We start from the raw sequence: 7,792 nt of genomic DNA, 5'->3' as shown, positions 1-7,792 counted from the left end.
TTTTTTATGTACTCAAATATATTCAAAGGAAAAAGTACATGGGTGATGCCATAGTCGTGGAAGCGCGTACGCTCACGCTGATCTTCTGACCGCCGGAAGCACGAAACCTCTGATCTGGGCAAAATCGGCAAGCCGAGGAAGAACGGACAGGACACATGCTGGACTGGCGAGAAAGCGTGTTCTTCCGCTCGCGCTAGGCATTTCGATTTCTGACACCTCTTGATTTAAAAAATCAGTTTTTTGATAGTTTTCTCTCTCCACTGGGCTATTCATTTTAGCCACAGTTTTCAATTGGTACGATTTGCTTCCAAATCTTACAGATGCATTTTAAAAAATTTTTCCATCGCTCGGACAGAAGAGTCGATTGCTCAGTGAGTACGAGTATACATACAAAGTGCATACGGGTAACCAACCCCGTAGGGCTTGCCACATATGGGCCATTCGGTCAAAGACACCGACCCGTGGCCACGCTGTGTGGAGAAAAGTCCGTAACGTAAACGGCACGAAACAGTCAGGACCGAAGCCCCGAAGGAGCTCTGAGACAGCTTCTCGACCGAGATCGTAGAATTGGCCCAAAACCCGCTCTGCTCCGTCCGCCTCGCACGGACCGTGTATCTCTTATAGATACCGAACGGCCGGCAAGGACGCCGGCGCCGCCGGCCGAATAGCACGCGCGCTTATGAGTGTAAACCGCCGCGGCAACAGACCGCCCGGCCGTGCTGTTGTAACATAGCGCGTGAACGAACGAAAAAAATTTTTATAGTAAACATTAAAATAAATTACACTACCGTAAACTAGACAAAAAATTACACATTTTTTCCCAATATGAAAATTTTCACAAACTTTTTAAAGTCCCATCGCATCGAGTAAACTTTTTTAATAACGCGTCCGCACGATTCTAAATGCTTAATCCATATGTGAAATCGTTCACTGATCACGAATATCGTATTTAAAAAAATTACAAAAATTTATTTTTCAAAATAATCAAAAAAAACCGAAAAATCACAAGAGTAAAGTACCATTATTTTAAACAACATGTCGTTCTAAATGCTTAATCCCTATGTAAAAAAGTTATTTAAGCAAGAATATGTAATTGAAAAAAATTAGAAAAATTTATTTTAGCCGTAAATCGAAAATAATGGGGACACCGGAGCTGTTCGAAGCGCCGAGACGCGCCGCGTACGGCCGAATATTTTCTAAGTCCCAACGTACCGATCAAGAGTAAAGTACCATTTTCCTACATTAGATTTCGTTCTAAATGCTTAATCCCTATGTAAAAACGTTAGTTAAGCAAGAATATCGTATTTTAAAAAAAATCTAATGATAGGATTTTCCAGAAAATTGAAAAAACCGAAAAATGTCAAGAGTAAAGTGCCATTTTCTGACATTAGATTTCGTTCTAAATGCTTAATCCCTATGTAGAAAGGTTAGTTAAGCAAGATTATCGTATTTTTAAAAAAATCTAATGATAGGATTTTTCAGAAAATTGAAAAAACCGTAAAATGTCAAGAGTAAAGTGCCCTTATTTTAAACATTATATCGTTCTAAATGCTTAATCCCTATGTAAAAAAGTTATCTAAGCAAGAATATGTTATTGAATAAAATGAGAAAAATTTATTTTAGCCGTAAATCGAAAATAATGGGTCGAGCGAATCGGTCGATTGCGCCGAGACGCGCTATGATGCAACAGACGAGCGATTGGAACGCCCGAATATTTTCAAAGTCCCAACGTACCGATCAAGAGTAAAGTACCATTTTCCTACATTAGATTTCGTTCTAAATGCTTAATCCCTATGTAAAAACGTTAGTTAAGCAAGAATATCGTATTTTTAAAAAAATCTAATGATAGGATTTTCCAGAAAATTGAAAAAACCGAAAAATGTCAAGAGTAAAGTGCCATTTTCTGACATTAGATTTCGTTCTAAATGCTTAATCCCTATGTAGAAACGTTAGTTAAGCAAGAATATCGTATTTTTAAAAAAATCTAATGATAGGATTTTTCAGAAAATTGAAAAAACCGTAAAATGTCAAGAGTAAAGTGCCCTTATTTTAAACAATGTATCGTTCTAAATGCTTAATCCCTATGTAAAAAAGTTATTTTAGCAGGAATATGTTATTGAAAAAAATTAGAAAAATTTATTTTAGCCGTAAATCGAAAATAATGGGGACACCGGAGCTGTTCGAAGCGCCGAGCGCGCCGCGTACGCCCGAATATTTTCAAAGTCCCAACGTACCGATCAAGAGTAAAGTACCATTTTCCTACATTAGATTTCGTTCTAAATGCTTAATCCCTATGTAAAAACGTTAGTTAAGCAAGAATATCGTATTTTAAAAAAAATCTAATGATAGGATTTTCCAGAAAATTGAAAAAACCGAAAAATGTCAAGAGTAAAGTGCCATTTTCTGACATTAGATTTCGTTCTAAATGCTTAATCCCTATGTAGAAAGGTTAGTTAAGCAAGATTATCGTATTTTTAAAAAAATCTAATGATAGGATTTTTCAGAAAATTGAAAAAACCGTAAAATGTCAAGAGTAAAGTGCCCTTATTTTAAACATTATATCGTTCTAAATGCTTAATCCCTATGTAAAAAAGTTATCTAAGCAAGAATATGTTATTGAATAAAATGAGAAAAATTTATTTTAGCCGTAAATCGAAAATAATGGGTCGAGCGAATCGGTCGATTGCGCCGAGACGCGCTATGATGCAACAGACGAGCGATTGGAACGCCCGAATATTTTCAAAGTCCCAACGTACCGATCAAGAGTAAAGTACCATTTTCCTACATTAGATTTCGTTCTAAATGCTTAATCCCTATGTAAAAACGTTAGTTAAGCAAGAATATCGTATTTTTAAAAAAATCTAATGATAGGATTTTCCAGAAAATTGAAAAAACCGAAAAATGTCAAGAGTAAAGTGCCATTTTCTGACATTAGATTTCGTTCTAAATGCTTAATCCCTATGTAGAAACGTTAGTTAAGCAAGAATATCGTATTTTTAAAAAAATCTAATGATAGGATTTTTCAGAAAATTGAAAAAACCGTAAAATGTCAAGAGTAAAGTGCCCTTACTTTAAACAATGCATCGTTCTAAATGCTTAATCCCTATGTAAAAAAGTTATTTAAGCAGGAATATGTTATTGAAAAAAATTAGAAAAATTTATTTTAGCCGTAAATCGAAAATAATGGATCGAGCGAATCGGTCGATTGCGCCGAGACGCGCTATGATGCAACAGACGAGCGATTGGAACCCCCGAATATTTTCAAAGTCCCAACGTACCGATCAAGAGTAAAGTACCATTTTCCTACATTAGATTTCGTTCTAAATGCTTAATCCCTATGTAAAAACGTTAGTTAAGCAAGAATATCGTATTTTAAAAAAAATCTAATGATAGGATTTTCCAGAAAAATGAAAAAACCGAAAAATGTCAAGAGTAAAGTGCCATTTTCTGACATTAGATTTCGTTCTAAATGCTTAATCCCTATGTAGAAACGTTAGTTAAGCAAGAATATCGTATTTTTAAAAAAATCTAATGATAGGATTTTTCAGAAAATTGAAAAAACCGTAAAATGTCAAGAGTAAAGTGCCCTTATTTTAAACAATGTATCGTTCTAAATGCTTAATCCCTATGTAAAAAAGTTATTTTAGCAGGAATATGTTATTGAAAAAAATTAGAAAAATTTATTTTAGCCGTAAATCGAAAATAATGGGGACACCGGAGCTGTTCGAAGCGCCGAGCGCGCCGCGTACGCCCGAATATTTTCAAAGTCCCAACGTACCGATCAAGAGTAAAGTACCATTTTCCTACATTAGATTTCGTTCTAAATGCTTAATCCCTATGTAAAAACGTTAGTTAAGCAAGAATATCGTATTTTAAAAAAAATCTAATGATAGGATTTTCCAGAAAATTGAAAAAACCGAAAAATGTCAAGAGTAAAGTGCCATTTTCTGACATTAGATTTCGTTCTAAATGCTTAATCCCTATGTAGAAAGGTTAGTTAAGCAAGATTATCGTATTTTTAAAAAAATCTAATGATAGGATTTTTCAGAAAATTGAAAAAACCGTAAAATGTCAAGAGTAAAGTGCCCTTATTTTAAACATTATATCGTTCTAAATGCTTAATCCCTATGTAAAAAAGTTATCTAAGCAAGAATATGTTATTGAATAAAATGAGAAAAATTTATTTTAGCCGTAAATCGAAAATAATGGGTCGAGCGAATCGGTCGATTGCGCCGAGACGCGCAATGATGCAACAGACGAGCGATTGGAACGCCCGAATATTTTCAAAGTCCCAACGTACCGATCAAGAGTAAAGTACCATTTTCCTACATTAGATTTCGTTCTAAATGCTTAATCCCTATGTAAAAACGTTAGTTAAGCAAGAATATCGTATTTTTAAAAAAATCTAATGATAGGATTTTCCAGAAAATTGAAAAAACCGAAAAATGTCAAGAGTAAAGTGCCATTTTCTGACATTGGATTTCGTTCTAAATGCTTAATCCCTATGTAGAAACGTTAGTTAAGCAAGAATATCGTATTTTTAAAAAAATCTAATGATAGGATTTTTCAGAAAATTGAAAAAACCGTAAAATGTCAAGAGTAAAGTGCCCTTACTTTAAACAATGCATCGTTCTAAATGCTTAATCCCTATGTAAAAAAGTTATTTAAGCAGGAATATGTTATTGAAAAAAATTAGAAAAATTTATTTTAGCCGTAAATCGAAAATAATGGATCGAGCGAATCGGTCGATTGCGCCGAGACGCGCTATGATGCAACAGACGAGCGATTGGAACCCCCGAATATTTTCAAAGTCCCAACGTACCGATCAAGAGTAAAGTACCATTTTCCTACATTAGATTTCGTTCTAAATGCTTAATCCCTATGTAAAAACGTTAGTTAAGCAAGAATATCGTATTTTTAAAAAAATCTAATGATACGATTTTCCAGAAAATTGAAAAAACCGAAAAATGTCAAGAGTAAAGTGCCATTTTCTGACATTAGATTTCGTTCTAAATGCTTAATCCCTATGTAGAAACGTTAGTTAAGCAAGAATATCGTATTTTTAAAAAAATCTAATGATAGGATTTTTCAGAAAATTGAAAAAACCGTAAAATGTCAAGAGTAAAGTGCCCTTACTTTAAACAATGTATCGTTCTAAATGCTTAATCCCTATGTAAAAAAGTTATTTAAGCAGGAATATGTTATTGAAAAAAATTAGAAAAATTTATTTTAGCCGTAAATCGAAAATAATGGGGACACCGGAGCTGTTCGAAGCGCCGAGCGCGCCGCGTACGCCCGAATATTTTCAAAGTCCCAACGTACCGATCAAGAGTAAAGTACCATTTTCCTACATTAGATTTCGTTCTAAATGCTTAATCCCTATGTAAAAACGTTAGTTAAGCAAGAATATCGTATTTTTAAAAAAATCTAATGATAGGATTTTCCAGAAAATTGAAAAAACCGAAAAATGTCAAGAGTAAAGTGCCATTTTCTGACATTAGATTTCGTTCTAAATGCTTAATCCCTATGTAGAAACGTTAGTTAAGCAAGAATATCGTATTTTTAAAAAAATCTAATGATAGGATTTTTCAGAAGATTGAAAAAACCGTAAAATGTCAAGAGTAAAGTGCCCTTATTTTAAACAATGTATCGTTCTAAATGCTTAATCCCTATGTAAAAAAGTTATTTAAGCAGGAATATGTTATTGAAAAAAATTAGAAAAATTTATTTTAGCCGTAAATCGAAAATAATGGATCGAGCGAATCGGTCGATTGCGCCGAGACGCGCTATGATGCAACAGACGAGCGATTGGAACGCCCGAATATTTTCAAAGTCCCAACGTACCGATCAAGAGTAAAGTACCATTTTCCTACATTAGATTTCGTTCTAAATGCTTAATCCCTATGTAAAAACGTTAGTTAAGCAAGAATATCGTATTTTAAAAAAAATCTAATGATAGGATTTTCCAGAAAAATGAAAAAACCGAAAAATGTCAAGAGTAAAGTGCCATTTTCTGACATTAGATTTCGTTCTAAATGCTTAATCCCTATGTAGAAACGTTAGTTAAGCAAGAATATCGTATTTTTAAAAAAATCTAATGATAGGATTTTTCAGAAAATTGAAAAAACCGTAAAATGTCAAGAGTAAAGTGCCCTTATTTTAAACAATGTATCGTTCTAAATGCTTAATCCCTATGTAAAAAAGTTATTTAAGCAGGAATATGTTATTGAAAAAAATTAGAAAAATTTATTTTAGCCGTAAATCGAAAATAATGGATCGAGCGAATCGGTCGATTGCGCCGAGACGCGCTATGATGCAACAGACGAGCGATTGGAACGCCCGAATATTTTCAAAGTCCCAACGTACCGATCAAGAGTAAAGTACCATTTTCCTACATTAGATTTCGTTCTAAATGCTTAATCCCTATGTAAAAACGTTAGTTAAGCAAGAATATCGTATTTTAAAAAAAATCTAATGATAGGATTTTCCAGAAAATTGAAAAAACCGAAAAATGTCAAGAGTAAAGTGCCATTTTCTGACATTAGATTTCGTTCTAAATGCTTAATCCCTATGTAGAAACGTTAGTTAAGCAAGAATATCGTATTTTTAAAAAAATCTAATGATAGGATTTTTCAGAAAATTGAAAAAACCGTAAAATGTCAAGAGTAAAGTGCCCTTATTTTAAACAATGTATCGTTCTAAATGCTTAATCCCTATGTAAAAAAGTTATTTAAGCAGGAATATGTTATTGAAAAAAATTAGAAAAATTTATTTTAGCCGTAAATCGAAAATAATGGATCGAGCGAATCGCTCGATTGCGCCGAGACGCGCTATGATGCAACAGACGAGCGATTGGAACGCCCGAATATTTTCAAAGTCCCAACGTACCGATCAAGAGTAAAGTACCATTTTCCTACATTAGATTTCGTTCTAAATGCTTAATCCCTATGTAAAAACGTTAGTTAAGCAAGAATATCGTATTTTAAAAAAAATCTAATGATACGATTTTCCAGAAAATTGAAAAAACCGAAAAATGTCAAGAGTAAAGTGCCATTTTCTGACATTAGATTTCGTTCTAAATGCTTAATCCCTATGTAGAAACGTTAGTTAAGCAAGAATATCGTATTTTTAAAAAAATCTAATGATAGGATTTTTCAGAAAATTGAAAAAACCGTAAAATGTCAAGAGTAAAGTGCCCTTATTTTAAACAATGTATCGTTCTAAATGCTTAATCCCTATGTAAAAAAGTTATTTAAGCAGGAATATGTTATTGAAAAAAATTAGAAAAATTTATTTTAGCCGTAAATCGAAAATAATGGATCGAGCGAATCGCTCGATTGCGCCGAGACGCGCTATGATGCAACAGACGAGCGATTGGAACGCCCGAATATTTTCAAAGTCCCAACGTACCGATCAAGAGTAAAGTACCATTTTCCTACATTAGATTTCGTTCTAAATGCTTAATCCCTATGTAGAAACGTTAGTTAAGCAAGAATATCGTATTTTTAAAAAAATCTAATGATAGGATTTTCCAGAAAATTGAAAAAACCGAAAAATGTCAAGAGTAAAGTGCCATTTTCTGACATTAGATTTCGTTCTAAATGCTTAATCCCTATGTAGAAACGTTAGTTAAGCAAGAATATCGTATTTTTAAAAAAATCTAATGATAGGATTTTTCAGAAGATTGAAAAAACCGTAAAATGTCAAGAGTAAAGTGCCCTTATTTTAAACAATGTATCGTTCTAAATGCTTAATCCCTATGTAAAAAAGTTATTTAAGCAGGAATATGTTA

Source organism: Megalopta genalis, unplaced genomic scaffold (assembly GCF_051020955.1).
Source record: "Megalopta genalis isolate 19385.01 unplaced genomic scaffold, iyMegGena1_principal scaffold1206, whole genome shotgun sequence".
NCBI lineage: Eukaryota > Metazoa > Arthropoda > Insecta > Hymenoptera > Halictidae > Megalopta > Megalopta genalis.
This window is presented reverse-complemented; position numbering follows the sequence as displayed.